The sequence below is a fragment of the Mastacembelus armatus genome, chromosome 21 (genome assembly GCF_900324485.2).
Source record: "Mastacembelus armatus chromosome 21, fMasArm1.2, whole genome shotgun sequence".
NCBI classification, from domain to species: domain Eukaryota; kingdom Metazoa; phylum Chordata; class Actinopteri; order Synbranchiformes; family Mastacembelidae; genus Mastacembelus; species Mastacembelus armatus.
The window spans coordinates 18,040,135-18,055,887 of NC_046653.1; the positions used below are offsets into that span (position 1 = coordinate 18,040,135).

General features: G+C 39.2%; 1 protein-coding gene across 1 annotated transcript in view; it reads right to left on the reverse strand.

Moving 5' to 3' along the window:
- il1rapl1a (interleukin 1 receptor accessory protein-like 1a) overlaps positions 1-15,753 on the reverse strand; it is a 109,800-nt gene that overhangs the window by 76,607 nt on the left and 17,440 nt on the right. The window lies entirely within an intron of this gene.

A 15,753-nucleotide genomic window follows, 5' to 3' on the forward strand; every position in this document is an offset into this window, starting at 1 on the left:
ACAGCTTTGCTTCCCCAGGATGTAAGGTTAGTTCATTAACTGGGAATATATATTTAGTTTTCAAGCAGGGCTTGCTCTTTGTCTAACATGTCGGTGGACAGATTTTTTACTAGATGCTATTCTAACCTCAATGGATTGAAGTGGTTTGGCCTACATCTCCAGCTAGGCTATAGCATACATACTCCAGTGACATGAGAGTAGCTCTATTTACTGATAAATTCACAAGCTAACATAGTACATATGGAAACTCTTAGCCTGATTTGTCAAATGTATACTTTAGTAGTTACAGTTTGACAAAATGCAGAGGGGGAAAAAGAGGGAACGGTGGCTGAAAGGACATTTGACAAAAATCAAAGACACAAGAAGCTTCTCGGCCCCTGAGGCACACTGGTCTGTTCTTGTTATAGCCAAAAGATATCTCTGTATTTTCAAGCTATGACCAGCTATCCATCTCTGACTAATTAACTACCATTTGTTTTTCCAGCAGGTGTATATTAGAGAGTACATGTGTGGATGAGTAACCAGAGTCATTGCAAGAGAGAGAGAAGTGGTGATGGTGAGATAAAGTAATAAGAACCCTGCTGCGTGCCAGTCTGTGAGTGATACAGAGCCTCACGGGGACAACTATGCTTGTAATTAATACTCTTAATTACCAGAGAAGTAATGTGTGTTGTTGTGTGTGTGTGCATTCCCTATATAAATGGTTGTCTGTCTAATTATGTCTGTTAATTACCAGCAGGCTTAGTCACAAATGTGTACACGCTTACATATGAGTGTGAGAGAAACAAACTATGTGTGTGTGCACGTGTGTGGGTTCTAATTATCACTCCTAATAATGACAGCAAAGCTTCTATAAATGCAAAAAGGCCCATGTGCACTCTTGTATGTGTTTCCATGCACTTTAAGCGTAATTATACAACTTTTAAGTATCTTACCATTAAACATGATTAACAATTGAGGTACGTAAAACTTTTTTGTCGGTAGAAAGAGTAAAAGAAAAAGAAAGCCATTTTCAGAATTAAAAAATTAGGTAAAAGATAATCTTTAGAAAAACAGTACACCAAGAGAACTGATCCTCTAACATTAGGGTGAATTCCCATTGAAGGCAGCAGGTAACTCCTTTGCCCTCTATGCATATCAATCTCCTTATCAACAGGGACATTGGAGGCTTCATTCAGCCTTTTCTGTATACACCCTCTACAGCTCTAATGGATATGACCTCTGCCTTTCTCTCACACTCCCCATTTCTACCCTCTATCACTTTATTCTAACAAGCTTCTATTCTGATTCACAATGAAAGAAAACATTTTACTCAGCTGAGCTGAGCCTGTCATTTGCTTTCACCATGCAGTCTGAGAAACCACATGTTTAAGGGTATGCACATGTAAACACACACACACACACACACACACACACACACACACACAATGAGGAGACCTTTTATTCTTAACATACCTCCCAATGGGAGTTGTCTAATGCAGTGGCCTTTTTTTGGGGGGGGGTCATATTTATGTCTGAAACTCAAAATGGTTTTATCAACTCAATTAGGGGTTGACATTTCCCACATCCCCATGCTGGGCTGGAAAATCAATGCATTCTGCTAGAAGAATACAGCAGTCCCCACCTCTTACTTTATCTGCTGACAACACATACACCTCTACACATATATCCATACAAGTTCTTTCTCTTTTCCTCCCTGTACCTCTAGGAGTAAGTCTGTTCAGCCAATGACTGACAAGCCCATATTGTAAAGGATGCTTGCATATGTACACATTCCCACTTGGCTGTCAGACTGAAGAAAACCAGCCTTCGCTCCAATGAATTGTACTGCAGCATTGTAAGCTGAGCATTCCTTTACAGGCTTGTGCTCCATTACTCTGCTGCTGATGCCCTAACATTGCTACATCCCATTATGTGTAGAGCATATGTATGGCTGGTGCAAGGAAATAGTAAGGGGAGAATGTCAAGCTATAGGGTATGTGTGTGTGAAACCTCATTACATTCTGTGTCAAGGCAGACCTGTCCATCTCTGTGTGACACTAAACCAAGGCAATAAATACAGACCCCTGAGCTAGAATAAATTTACCCACATTCATGAATAAACACTCATGGAACCACACAAACAAGAAAATGCACAAGTGCAACAACCCAATCCCCACAAAACACACACACACAAAATCAGAGTGGGCTACTGCGTTTCTATCCCCCATAATCAAATTCCCATTATCCATTCAAAACAATACATCACTCAAGTGTACATCACTTTCCTACTTGTATGTCTCTTACTCTCTCTCATATCGCTCTCAATAGTCAGCCTCTCCTCTCTCATCATTACCTGCTCTCCTAATGAAGTGTAATTATCAGATGTTGGGTGGGCGGCAGGGTTCTCGCAGGCCATGAAGACATTCAACGATCTATATGCGGATAAGGACTCTTAATAACTTTCTATCTCTCTCATCCTCCTTCTCTCCTCCTTTAGTTTACACCCACTCCACATACATGACACCATCTCTACCTTTTCGTTGATGTTTTTATTTCTCCATGTCTCCATTCTAAATTATTTTTAACACAGTGACATTCAGTATTCTGTAGAAACAGATTTAGAAACCAGTAACACAAAGTTAACTTACCCATCATTCTATACTACATATGGCAATTCTGCCTGTGTATTGTTAGATAAATTCTAATTATGCACTTTAGGGTCTCTGTGTTATCATTTTGGCCCAACAAATACAGGTAGTGTCACAGTTCATTCCATTTTTCATTCATACTCTGCCTGCCTTTGCCATAGTCACTAACGGTTTTGTTATTTCACACCCTGTGACTCCCACCTGCCCTGATGTATCAACTGATTTCCTGATTGCCCTCATTAGCCCTCTTGTATATATACTGGTCCAGTTCCACTTGCAGGATGCTACAGTAGATATAGTACCATTTCACTTCTTAGCTTTTCAGCGTTTGCATGTCTGTTTTTAACCTCCTGCATCTTTTTGGACTTGCTCCCTTTGTGGTCAGTACTGTACTCCAGCCTATTGGTGCCACCACTGCTTACTCACTGACTTCTCTCCTTGCCCAAATATTTTTCAGATTTTTTGCCTCTTCTACCCTTTTAATAACGATAAGCTTTTATACTTTTAATTTTCATCTTAGTTATGTATTTAAATCCTGTTTTGTCTTAGCCGGGCTTCATAAGAGCTGTTGCTGACGTATTTGTGCAGAATCAATTGTAGGGGCTTCATTGTTCTAGTGTAAGCCGTTAATGCACAATTCTGCACACATTACAATATTAAGTCCTCGTCACTGAGATACCAGCTCGTAATTGAATATAAAGAGTAATACATGTGCAGCAAAAATTCTTGCATTAGCCTTCAAAATGATAACAAGTTTCTCTGTGTGAACTCAAGTGTGTTTCCAGCCAACAGTTCCTACACGCATTTTCAATTTGCCCATAAAATCCTAAGTGAAAATGTAGCAAAAAACATCAAGAAATGTTTAGATGAGATAAGAAAATGTGTGTGCATCAATAAATACAAAATATGATGCAAACAGACCTTATAAATAAATCACTGCATACATGTAGCATGTGATATAAATATAACCTCGTTTGTAGTTCACTAAACAGACAAGAGACTGCTCATTTGTGTGATTGATACATGAAACAAACATATATCATACTTCCCTCAGTTTGCATGTTTTTCAAGCATCTGAGGTTTGTCTGAGGTTTAATTAGTAAACCATTCAAAAACATGTGGATTAAGGCAGTGGTTCCCAAACTTTTTCTGCAGGACCTAGGACCTGCAGATATGAATATCCCCACATTGACACACACATATACGTTATATGCTTCCACACTCCACTAGAATTTATTTGATTTGCGTTCATAAAGCCGTTATTCAGTTGGTCTCTTTCGATAAATACTTTTGAGGATTTTTGAGTTCAGAAAGAAAAAAAAGATTGTACAAGCACAGTTATAATCTCCAGCTTTTGGCAAAATGGCAAAATACATTTTTATGGCATCCTGTTTTTGTTTTTTTTGACTTGACGTTAGTGTAGTCTGGCTTTGTTTTGGTCCTAGTTGGCCTCCCTCTGGTCCAGAGGGGCCAACATCTGTTTAAACAGGAACTGACATAATTAAATTAACACTAATATCAAATATTTTATGGGTGTGCGTTGAGACTTTGTCAAGTCAAAATCTAAATGAACTGAAAGATTATCTCTATAAAACTTTAGAAACATATATATTACCGAACAAAGATACTGTACATGGTTAACTGAAATACATTACGTCAGTGTTTACATTTAACGTTTCACTCTTCTTTTTGTTTCTCTCTTTGTCTTTTAAATACTCTCAGTAACTTGATAGCTGTCTTTTTAATCTCTCCCTCTGTGCTGTGCCACTCCATATTTCTGTTTCGACATCATTCTCTTTCACTGACAGTTCACCATTATCCATTTATATGCAAATGTGGACCAAAACAGACAATTTCTCTCTAAAAATGGTGATTAACTCCTTTTGCTGTCTATCCAAAAACAGTTAGAATGGGAGCAGCACTCATATAAATCTTTGTTTCCCTTTGTCTTTCTCTTTCTGTCTGACTACAAAACAAATACAGTAATGAAAATACGTTTAATTTTGCATTAATAAAATCCTGAATGTCACATTTGACATAATAGGTCAATATTTTATTTTTCTTTTAGACCATTACATAATCTTGAGACTGTTTTCCTACTGTTAAGGTTAGCATACATAAACCAATCAGTCATATGTCATTTAAATTTTTTTTAAATTCATTTATAAACCTTTTACAGCAGTGCTTTTTGTAGTATGAATTTTTAATCCATGAACGTTTAATATTGTCAAACCTTCTGTGGCAGTAGAAGTTCATCATCAGCCCAGTGAATAAACTACAAAATAACTAAATAGGAGTAAATAGGTCAATATCTATTTGAGCAAGGACCACCTGAGGTCAAAAATAATGAATAAGATGAAATGGACAGGTGCATGCTGTTGTTCCATTTTACACTTATAATGTTATGGAAAAATTTTTTAGAACATATTTTGAAAATATTCTGTTGCCTCAGCCTTGTGGAAATGTTTTGTTTCATTTTGACTGATTTACCAGTATTACATTTAATGAATTTCCTTGTCGTCTTCTGTCTATAACAAAAACTCTTTTTATTTAATCAGCAAAACAAACATTTTCAATATAATCTTAGTCCAAATTTTAACACAGTTAGTCTTTATCTTTAGAATGATCATATACAGTTATGTATAATTATGAGATTAAACAAGACACACAGCATCAGTGAATGTATTATAATGGACTTCCCTCATGTCAGCTGTAATAGCTATGCTCTAGAGATTGCCCTTATTCTTTGCTTCTGTTTGCAGGTTGTTGCTTAATATTGTTACTGATGTACCTGTTATGTTTAGCAATTAAGTAAAAAATATAATTAAAGTGATGACAAAACTTACTCAAAGACAATAAACATTCTGTTATGATCAGAAAGCCTGTCCTCGCCATACCTTTGTGCATGTGTGTGTCCATACATTGGTACGATACACTCATCATATCCTACTGTATGTGAATTAAATCAGAGCTTCCAGTTCTCTGCATCTTGCTTTCATTATTTCTACTGCATGCACTGTAAATTGTGCTTTAACGCACAACAGTGCAACATTAAACTACTGAACCTCCACCTGAGGACCACAGAAAGGAATACAGAAACAGTAGGGAAATGAAGTAAATCTAATTTCTGGCAGTAGATGTTGGCATTTGCATACATATTGGCAGAATAATTTCAAAGGCATCATGAAGCTTGAGAAGATAGACCAAGAAAATACGTAAAACTCAAGCAAATCCTAAACAATGAGATTTACCACACAGAATCCAAGCAGATGTTCAGGAAGAATCAGTAATCAAATCAATTTGTGGCTAAAACAACTAGAGAAAGCAAAATGTTATAGGCCCCATAAGGCCACATATACAAGTAGTTTGTGGGCAAATCAGACAAACTTTCAAGTTTGCCTGAAGGTGAAAGTCCCGTTTCTATTGTTTCATATAGAATCCAGGGTGGGTTTGTTGCCCTTGACCAAGATCAGCACAGCTCAGTCATATCCTTTTAATAACTCTCCAATTGACTTCAAATTAACCAGAACCCGTTATAGAACAGAAATTTCCCCTGTTGTGTGAGAAAGGGTGTCACTGAGACATTAGCTTTTTGACTTTCCTCTCTCTCTCTCACTCTCCCTCTCTCTTTTTCCCTTGCTCATCCTTTCTTCCTTTCTCTTGATGATAAAGGGCTCTTTTTAAGGAGAACAGAAAGCTTGTCAGGATTTGGCCAGCTGGAGAAAGTCATTTAAGGCCCAAATTGATGCGCTCGGGACTCTCAATAGTATCTCCCCAATAGTGGGGGCAGGATAGAGGGAGACGTGGTGGCCGGTACATTGTTCCTCGTAAATGGCTCTTTATTTCATAGGCGAAGTTGGGAAATGAGCAGCACTGTTCACTGCTGCTGCCGTACAGGGGAGTACAGCCATGTGTAAAATAGAACACTGAGAAACAGGAGCCTCTAATATTTTAAAAACTAAAACGTCTAGGCATCTACACCATGTGCAGATTTACTGGAAATGGAAACACATACAAATAAAGCCCCTATAAGTTTTAATGTCTGGACCGAGTTTGAACACCATCCATCATACTGATGGGCTGTGCACAGGCTACATGGACATGAATCTACACACAGGCTGGCTGGTTGAGCCAGCACTCCTGGACCATGACTTGGAAGAAAGGCCTGAGCAAGGAGTAGCATCTCAAATCACAAATTGAAATGCAAAGTGAGTGTGTGCATATGTTTGGCTGTACAAAAATCTTTGTGTTTCTCTATGCAGATGTCATTCTACTGTACAGTTTTAAAATGCCAATAATTTCTACCCTGTCTCTGTGTGTGCTGGGGCCCTCCATTGTGCAGCTGTGATCCATGAGATTCAGGCTGAGCTGTCACTCCGTTAATCTCCCCCAGTAGAAATACAGCTTGGAAAATGTCATCTGAACATTGTGAATTGTGTTTACACTTGCTGCAGGTTCCATTGCTTCTAATTTGACAAGTCATTATCACCCATGCTCCTCTCCCTCTTCCCTCTCGCTGCCTGAGACACAAAAAATAAAGAGGAGGAGAAAGGATGAAGGAGGTAAAACAAGGACATTAAATTCCACTCACAGACACACAGTTGTGTTTTCCAGAATCAGGTAATCCAAAAACCTAGGCTGGAACAGGAAGATTGTTATTTTAATTTATTTTTAAAAAGGTCACTGCCTAAGGTATGCTTGTATTCATAAATACTAGACAGAAACCCTTATGGTGAAGCTATTGGCTATCGGGTAAAAAGCAGCAGCTGGTAGCTTCATGTGTATTGGGAGAAACACATGGCATTCTACAGCCTCAGGCCTACAGTACATTAAAGTTCACAGTGACAAAAACTGCAGTACAGTGGGATATAAGCATTGGAGAAAAATAATAGACCTCCAAATGAAATGCATTAAAAAAACTACTGAAAGGACAACATTGCTGTTTCAAAAATATCACTTTACATTTAGGCACAAAATCACCTTGCTGTGAGGGAGGGGCGGATCATGTTAAGGGTAACAATACCCACATGATTAACATTAGGGGACAACTATGTCCATGGTTAAAAGAATCCAACATTATTGAAAGTCAGTAGTAGATAAATCTGGATTGTGTTGACTCACCAATCCAACCTGATGTCCTCCCTCCTCATAATTTCTACAGTTGAAGTGCCATGTCACTTTAACGTAACATGTGTTATTATGGGACAAAGAAATGACTGATGGATTCATTTTTCTTTGGTGGACAGCCACTTCTCACATTAAGCATGACACATACGCACATAAATACTGTGACCTTGCTAGGATTGTGCACAATATCCTGTTGTCATCCAATAATCATGCCTTAGCTTGATTGATTCTGCAGTACCTCAGTAAAATCACTACAGTGACAGAAATCGTCCTTCCCATGCTGAAAAAAATAAAATAAAATCCTGATACTGATCTGTTACTTCAAAAGTTTAGTGGGTCACTTGATTTAGTCTTTTCAGAGTTTGTGAACGTGAATTGCACATGACCTCTATTACCATTGCCTAGGGGTAAAACTCAGACAGGAACACATATAGGCATCTTAAACAGACACTACCAACCATTAGTTTGACTGGAACAAACCCTGCAGGTCAGCCCCTCATTTCATATTTACAGAACAGTCATGTTTGTGATGAGTTCTTATAATACAGACCACAGAATACAGAATTCAGGGTAGATGAAGGTAGTTGTAGAACAACAGATTTTTCACTATATAGGCTACCACATTTCCTAATACATTTGGACGAGACATTAAGCAGTGATAGCTTATGTAGGTATGTCTCAAAAGAAACTTTCAAGCCATTGTTTGTATAGAGAAGATATGTTTTTATTATTATGGACTAGCTACATTTTGAGTTATTTTATGGTTAAAATATTACATAGCAGATATGGTGAATTTGGTCTTTTCACCCTGAAACAATAGACCTGCTGTATAAGAGGAAGTCTGTACAAGAGAAACAAAAAATGAATTCAATAATAGCCATGGTTGAATAAGAAATGTGATGTTAAATAAAGGCGATGGCAGAAGAATTGTGAATGAGGGTGAGGAGCAGTGGAAGCGATGACCCATCCATCCATCCAGTTAGTAAAGAGACATCTCCAGTGAGAGCTGGCACTTGGGGCCAGAGGAGTTAATGACACAGTGCCCTAGGCCTAGACCACGCACGTGATCATAAAGACACACATAAGACACACACACACACACACACACGACACACACACACACACACAATCACACAGCTATCTTTGCAAGGACACTTGGTGACGTAATGTATTTCCTGTAATATTCGCAACTAAATTTCTAAACCAAATCTAAACTTGTTTTAAACAAAAACCAAGACTCAACCCTCCATTTGAAAAGGTGTGCAAACATGATGATTGATCAAAATGTCCTCACTCCCATGGTGTGAAACTCAAACTGGTCTTCAGTGTATAGCCATAAACATAGACATACACACAAAGATCAAGTAATTTCCATTCAAATGTGTTTTAATGACATGCCCCTAAGGAAACTGCCACAAGGGACTAATACAATAGGAGAGCAAGGTCTATTCATCAGTCAACCCTGACATCAGATACTATAAAGCTGATCAGGTCAATAAAAACCTGTTATTTATCCATTCCTTTCACCTTCAATCTTCTTTACCTCTCAGATCCCTGGACTCCTGTCTTCTCCTCTGTGCTGTTATTGTTATTAGGTGTTTTAGCAGTGAGTTAACAAGGTCAGAGAACTGCATAGAGTAACCTTTTATATATCAAGATAAAACACAAAAGCTTTTCTCACAGACAACAACATGGATCACCAACATGAATGCAGCACACAATTCAGCATCATACTGTGAGTGCATTATAGCACACACGCCCCCTTTTCTCTCTCATTACAATAACCACAGAGGGGATAATGAAGGTATAATGTCTCATCGACATGTGGCCCCACCATGGGTTTCACTCCCTGGGTTTCTTGCCGTTACACCTTCTGGCTTACACCTTATCACTGATCCTCATTCACCCCTTTGTTCACTACCTTGTGCACATCCCTCATTTAATCCCACCCTCTTATCCCATATTCCTGCTCTTTTATTTACAACAATCACATTTTAATACACACATAGAGTTGTTAGTTTAAAAGCAGATATAACCAGGCCACCAAGTGATAATAAAAACTACATATATGCAGCTAGAAAGCTGGATATTGAATTGAAAAGCAAAAGACACACACACACACATTATGTATTTGTGTGTCTTATTAATGTATCCAGGTAATTTGTATGCGTATCACGAGCATAGGCCTATGTGTGCTATCTGCAGTATACGTTATACCTGACACCATTAAGATATACTAAGGGAGAGGATAAATGAGCAAGTGCTAAAGATGAAAGAACATTTTCAATTAAGATGACTATGAAGCCTACTTCATTATTAATCCAAAAAAATATTACCCCCATTATAACTGTGGCCCACTTTAAAGACAACATATATGTGCATGTGTGTCTGCTTGCCAGCTTTTGTATGAAACCGTATTTCCTCTGTGTAAGTAAAATAGATATGGTGCCGATAATTCATCCCCTTAATAGCCAAGAGGAAAAAGCCTTACAGCTTCTCAAAAACTTTCACAGCTTGTGGGCCCATGAGCATACAGCGAGTACATGCTTTGGTGCACCTTCATGCATGCACAGTAACAGGATGGTACAAGTAGAAGAGAGAAACAGAAGAGATGAAAACGACAGAGAACAGTCAGCTAGGCAGACTTGTCTAATGCGCTGCTCTAAAGTATTTATGTAGCTGGAGATTTCTGTCCCTGATTCTGAGTCCAATTAAAGCTCTTCACTAAATGAATGTGCTTGTGCAGGAGCCAGGAAAGGAAAAAGCAAAAGTCTGCAAAAACAGCAAACACAACCCTGCAACTCTGCTGCTCCATTATAACGTTTGTTTCATAAAACCCCACGGGTCCAAAGACACAATAAGTACATGCTTCAGCAACACACTGTATAGTATGAATCAACACACAAACAAAGCACTTGACAGTCCATGGAAGCAATACACTCTGACAACACGAAGTCATTGGCTTATTTTCTATGTTTGTGCTGACATTGTAAATTACTGCCTGCGTTTAATGCAACAGCAAACTCCTGACATTAACCTGCTAGCCAGGAATTAAAGCAATCCCCTTTACGTCTGAAACTGCTGAATTATTCAGCGGCTCACAAATAAGGAGTGGTGCCAGAGAGGATAGTGCCTTTGGGTGGGCGCTTCTCAGACAAATAACACAGATGCTAGCATACACTGCTCTCCAGTGGCACACCTTTTAGTCTCATGAACATACCTCATAAACATCCAGGAAAGAAACAGAAGAGATGGGGCTTAAAAGATGAACACAGGGAGAGGAATTAACTTAGCATGGAGTCCTCCTCACTTTGCCTCTGAGCTTCATGCTCTCATGCCTGGAGTGCAGGGAGGGCAGTGCAGGCGCGGCTGCTTTAAATAGGAATTAGCAGCATTTCATTGTGATAGTGATTGAGTATGGGTCCCTGGGGTGCGTCTGCTCATTGTTACCAGACCTTGTAAATCTACAGTAATCCTCTCAGTGCAGACCAGACGCACACACATACACACAAATACAGCCCATACCAACATGCATATAAATATGGCACATACTGTACACAGATGCTTAGTTTCCTAATCAAAATATAACATTAAAAAGCTGCATAAACTATCCCCTAAACATTCAACCTACATGTCAGGCATGAGCAGGAGAGCTTTCGATTTTTAAATTCTGCTCACTGTACAAAATTATATTCAACGTCTCTCATACCAAAAATTTTTCTTGAATGGTCAGTGTGAATATGATTAGGAAAACTGTGTTACCCAGAGTTTGGTTCCTTATACTAACTACAGTCCACACTGCTCATTCCTTAATGTTTGGCCTCCTCCCACTCATCCACCCACACACACACACACACACACACACGCACACACACACACACACATACATATAATGCTGGTGAGACAGTGGGAATGCAGAACAACTTGCTGACTCTCTCTTGCAAGGTTTACACAGTCAAAGTTCACCTGTTTCTGCACTTTAGATATTTACAAATCTAGCACCACTTTATAAACTTCTCTTAGCCCTGCACAAAAGGCTGGTCTGCCAAGGTTGGTAAGCACTTCAGCCTAAACCGGAGAGGTGAGAGAAGGCACTGTATGGTCGTTCAGTACACAGTAAAGAGGAATACACCTTCAGCAGAGTAAAAGCAAGACTGAGTTAATCCCTATTCCTTTAGGAGTTGAGATACAAAACGAGCATTCAGCACAGACACACTCGATTCTTTATCTTAAATGATTTATGTATTTATTTTATTTGTAAGGGCCCATGTACAATATTAAATGTAAATATTATCATTTGACTAAAGTCATACCAAAGATGGCTTGACACTCATTTACAGCTGACAGGTCAAAATTTAAAAATATAGCCACAAAAACGGAACAGCACTAAATAAATTAAGCAAACAAGGCACTTGTGTAACTTGTATGTTAACAATACCAGACGCCTTGATGGTTCGATAGATAGATAGTTAAATGCAGAGTCAGTTGTCTGTTGCTTTTAAAGGTAAAACTACACCAAATACTATTAGTAGTTTAATCTGTAACAATGCAGAGTATGTAATAAACCTATCACAGGTTTCCTGGGTTAAATCTGAATATGAAAGTAACTCCAGCTACCATAAATATTTAAATGCATACATGTAGTGTAGTATTAAATGCAGTGGAACTTCTCAGCTTAAACATGTTTCTCAAAATTGTACTTAAAACAGAACTTGAGTAAGTTTGCATACGTTTCAGCACTGACTGTAATGCAATAAATGCAACACTTTAAACACTGCTTGGCTGTATTAAGTGCAATAGAATTCGAACAAAACAAAAGAAATCCGGTAGTCATCCATTAACATGCCCTGCCCCCAAGCCCACACTGACAACAAATTGAAGCAGTTTCTCTCAGGCAGCAGCTGTATGTGCTATTTTCATATTTAAGTGCACAGTGTGTAAAGGCTCCTATTTGGTGCGGAGTAGTGTTGTGGAAATAAATATTTTATACTAGAATCTAATTGCATTTTGTTGCCCTGAGCACCCTACCAGACAAGCTGCAACACCACTCTAATGGCTATGCATCTCAGTTTATATTAGAAGGCACACACTGTGACACACTGTGTCTGTACACTAGCAGCCCTGTGCGGGTCTATGTAGATGTTCAACAAACACAAACCATATGGAATCTATGAGGTCTCGGGAGGAGGACTGACTCTGTCCTTTCAGTTCCCGCTAATTGACTGGAATGGCCTTGTACATCCACCAGAGGCCAATAAGTCCTCCAACTTAATTGGCCATATAAGTCCGTTGTGCCTACCCTATGATATGACCCATAGGAGCATTTCATGAATTAGCATAGACATGATATAACAACCTTACATAGTATCTCACCATGCAAAATGAGATAAGGAAATTGTACATCAGTTTGAAATCTATACATCTTAAAAATATCAACCATTCATTTTCATAAACAAACACAAACCAACAAATGAGGAGATAATTTAATCTTGTTTGGGCTGCAGGCCACTGAGATTAGGTATTTTCCTACAATGAGGGCCTTATTGACAGTCACAGAGCCAGACTTGTATAATCTGAGAGAAAGGCCAAATCAATATCCACTACCGGATCCAGCATACTCAGATGAGGGTTTAACCCACTCTAACAGGAGCTTCGAAAAGCTCTATCAACCCCGGAGGCCAACTATCAGACAAATCCCAAGGCCTTGGTTTTAATAAGGGAATCAAGATAATCGCCAGGCCACAGGCTGGCCTTGGTTTTATTTTTGTGTTTTTCAATATGGGCTGATGGAAATTGTAAAGAACAGATGCTAGAAAAGCATCTTCCTCCATATACATAGAGAGAGCAAACAAACAGATGGTCACATAGTTAAATATCACTTTCTATGAGGTCTACAAGATCGAGCTGTTAAAGCAAAAGAACTCAAAACACTAAAAAAATGTAGTCCATACGGAGTCTGTAGCTGCTAAAGTCTGCTGCATCGCTGCCTGTGCCCAAGCCTACTGCAGGACTGCAGAGATCCACAGAAATCCCTTCAGGATTACCCAGTATGGCTGTGTGTGCATTGGTGATGCACAGTCACAGGGTGGGCTCAGTGCAGTGCAGAACTCCATTATGGTTTTCTGCTGGCACTCAGCCAACATTTACATATGAATAAATATGAGGAAAATCAAATAAATAAAAGGGACAGCAGGGAAAAATAATCCTGTTAAAGATCAAACAGCAGGCTCCTGTTTCCCTCCTCCTGCTGTTCTCTCCTGCCTCAACTTTTCTCCAATTTATACCTGTATTGCTTAGCTCATCTGTACTCGCACCTTTCTCTTTTCTTCCTGACTTGTCTTCTAGGCAATTATACCTTCAATCTCAATATTAAATTTGAATTTTTCTCATCTTCTTTCTCTCCATCGTTTCTTCCCCTATACTTTTTGATTTCATGGCCAGCCATATCTTTAAATCTTGCTCTTCTCTTTTTTCCCCCGTTCAGTGCCTCTTTGCTGCCCTCTCTCCTCTCCAGTGCAGAACTAAATGGAGATTAATGAAGGGAGGAAGATGTGTCTGTCATCCAGACAGTCTGATGCAGGCACTGCCTGTGAAGTACTGGATCTATTCAAAATACACCAGGGAAAGCTTTGCACTAGTGCTGCTCCAGCTGAAAAGAACTACAGATTAGCCCTCCACTTCTCTTTAGATGATGTGTAAATACTAACCATACCACTAAAGCAAGCATTGCTTTATATAGTGATATGCAGTATGTGGTGTATGGGTTCTCTCTTCAGTCTCTCTCTCACTTTTATCCTAATATTGTATGATATTCAGAGCACACCCCAGTGTCTCATTTCCTCCCTAAGTTTAAATCCTGACAACTGACGGCCGCTTGGTGCTCACGCGCCAGTCAAACTGTTCTGATAAGCCCCGCAGGAAATTGACTCGTATTATAGAGCTTCATCTTTCACATCACATCCTTCCCACACCCATCATGCCCTTGGTTAGAGGTCAAGCAACGTTCACTAATCTCATATGCAAATTTGTGCATGGTACAGTGTGAATATGAGGATGATGTATGAACGCCTTGCCCATAATTCATGAGCCATTACCAGTGAAAGATTACAGTGTGATGTCTGAACAGAACTTCATAGGATAAAGGTACATACCATTTTCTTTTTATAGTAAATGCTGGGCAAAAACACAATAGAAGTATTAAAAGTTATCCATCATTTGTGTGTGAGTGAGCATTTAGGAGTTGAAGAAGAGGAAAATGTGATATGCTGCCTGAAATATTTGGCACTAATGCTCTGGATCTGATCGGTCCAGAGTGTACCCTGCCTCCCCCAAAACCCTTGATACGATAAGCAGTATAGATAATTGATGGATGGATGATGCTCTGGACCCGCCTGGTGTTCTTATCATATCCTAACTTTCCTCCCTCTATATTTTCCTGACATTACCATGCTGATTATATCAGAGTGTGAGTGTGTATATTTGTGCATTCATCACAAAACATTACAGCTGACTTCATGGAAAGGCAAACATTCTTAACAAGACGATACATCTATTCACAAAGTTATTACAAGCATCAGTTAAAATCTATCCATAAACAGCCCTGTGAATGTCACATTTCACACTACAATGAAATTGGCTGACAATGGGCAACTTAATCTCACACACACACGACTTACATGGACTGGGTGAAATAGCAGCTGTGCTATACAATATATTCATCTATTTACTGTGTTCCTTCTCTCAGTCTGCCTGGATGGTGCTTTTTAAGGCACAGACATCTCCTCTGGAGCTTGTCTGCAGCAGTGTGCACAGCAGCCAGCCAGGGAACGCAGCAGGGGGATGGGGCTCATGTGACTATGCTACTGGTGAGAAAGAGGCAGAAAACTGACAGGCTGGCACACACAACTGGGACTACAGTTAAGTTGAAATGAAGACTCCAGTGAAACCAGTGCAGATATAGCTGACAGAACCGGAGCAGAATTACATGAAAGCATTT